We start from the raw sequence: 2,355 nt of genomic DNA on the forward strand, positions 1-2,355 counted from the left end.
AAAAAAAAAAAAAAAAAAAAAAAAAAAAAAAAAAAAAAAAAAAAAAAAAACACCACAGCAGATCCACAGCATTTGTTCAGCTGAACCTAGTATATGTCAAGGTCAGACATTCTCTCCCCAACACAAGTAACAATAACTCTGCAGGGAAGTTGATGATTTGAAGACAAAATTAAATTTAATTTTACAGATTCTCAGGCATCTTGGATATTTGTAATAGACTGTAGTCCACCAGCTTTTACTCTTCTGTCTGAATATAACATTAGGGAAAAACTACGAATCTGATGTTTTATTTTCCCAGCCATTTTAAACTGAAAGCAGGTGAGAGGGGAGAAAGTGGGATGTAAACATGGGGCATTTTTCAAAATCATGGGGCTGTACAGCTTCCTGTCCATACCCAGCTCACTCTGCTAAATTTTACTTGAGATCTATGCAAGGACAAGCAATGGTTGTATTGTCCAGACAAATATATTGTGACCCAAAACCTAATTTTCAAGATCTACTGCTTAATGCTGGTAAAAGACTTATACTCTCTTTTGGAAAACATCATAGATGCTCAGGGGGCAGGCTGAACTTCTGCTTTAATTATAGATAGAATCACTAGATTGAGCCAGAGTCAGAGCTGTAGGAAAGCATTTTATAACCTGGAGTATCCTGGACAGGTCAAAATTTCCTACTGCATGAAGATCTCTGTTCATTTTCCAAGCACAAATTTTCAACCACATGTATATATAACTACAAGATCACTGAACTGTTAAATTAATGGTTCAGTTTTAATGTGATCTTTTTGGGCAAATTGCATGTAGTTGTAATATAATCATGGTTTTACATTAAGTCTAGCTGACCAAAGGCTTTAAATTCTCACAGATTGCATAGGTATTTTTAGAAAAGGGAAAAGGAGAAGGAGAAGACATAATTTCTAGTTTTAAGGTAATTTTCAGCTGGAGAAATACACGCAAGCAGTTTCTGGTACAGAGAAACAGGTCAAGTGATTAGAGCTGTCCGTGCTGCAAGTGCGATAACCACCTTGGACTGGGGTTGTGACAGGGTGTGTGCTTCACCTTCTGCTTCTCTTTAATTGCCAAGGGAGATGAGTTCGAGGTGATTCGTAGGGCCTAATGCACCTTTTCATCAAGGACGTGACAGGACCAAAAGCACCTTGCACACAGCTTGCTGTGCCCATGGAGAAAGGCAGAGTGGCCAGTCTCCTCCCACTTTGGCTTGGTCTTTTTAAAGCAGTTTAGCAAATGATGGTGACCTAATTGCGAGAATTTCAAAGCGCAGGAAAGTATTATAAATGAAAAGCAGATGCAAGTACATGTTCAGTTTCCTCTCTGTCCAGCTCTCTTGTGCCTCTGAGGGCTGTTTATAAGGGCTGTGTTAAGCCTGTCCAGCAAGAAAAATTGTAAGGAACCTTTTTATTTCTACCCCAGACAATCCAAAAACAGCAGAAGCCCACACACGCACACACTTTTTTTCTTCCTATCATAATGAAATAGGTCAAGAAATCATGATAGGACTAAGAGGAGAGTGTGGAGAGTTAGTAATGCATGGACATCCATAAACACATCCACACAGAGAAATATTTTGTTATATACCTGCTATTAATAGCCTAAATAGGTATAGCCGTGATGGTGGTTGAGGGCTACAGCTCCTTCAGCCTATCTGAATTAGGTGTATGGACTGTGACAAGACTCTCTGAAGCAAATCAAGGGTATTATTTAAGAGTGAAAAGCCATCATGCAAACAGGGAAGGCAAGACCAGAATGATACTTTTCACAAGTGTTCAGCAGGATAAGGCCTGACCTGCAAAAGTGAGCAGGGAATGAGGCCCATTAACATATTTTACAATCTCTTTGCAAGAAATCTTCTCTGTAAACCTACCTAAAACCATGTTACAAGACCTTACCTATGCTCTTGCATGTTTATACAATTTGGTTTAGGTTTGAAATTAAAATAAAAAAATCAACCAGCTCGTAAAACAGTAAGGCAATACAAATTCCAACGCATACTATCCTACAGCCCCAATAAGAGATCAGTCTTGGAATGTTACACTAGGAATGCTAACCGCTCTCCAGGAGCACAGAAAGCTCCTCTAATGATTTCAGGCTAGCAGGTAATGGCAAATAGCTAACGAAGGACAATAACAACACATACTCAAGCTTGGGCTCTCCAAATTGTACTTTTGTTACACACCAAACCAGGTCAGAAGGTCTGTTCTGCAGCAAGCTGCTGTTCAGGAACCTGCGTTTTTCTCCTGCTGGAGCGCAGATTTCCTAATTCCGCTTATTCCTTGAGTAATTTTGACGTGGAAGCATTGTACTGCAACATAATTTTAACTAGGCTGGTATGACTAAG

The sequence above is a fragment of the Empidonax traillii genome, unplaced genomic scaffold, assembly GCF_003031625.1.
Source record: "Empidonax traillii isolate 1590-97213 ecotype Southwest subspecies unplaced genomic scaffold, ASM303162v1 scaffold195:size1760703, whole genome shotgun sequence".
NCBI lineage: Eukaryota > Metazoa > Chordata > Aves > Passeriformes > Tyrannidae > Empidonax > Empidonax traillii.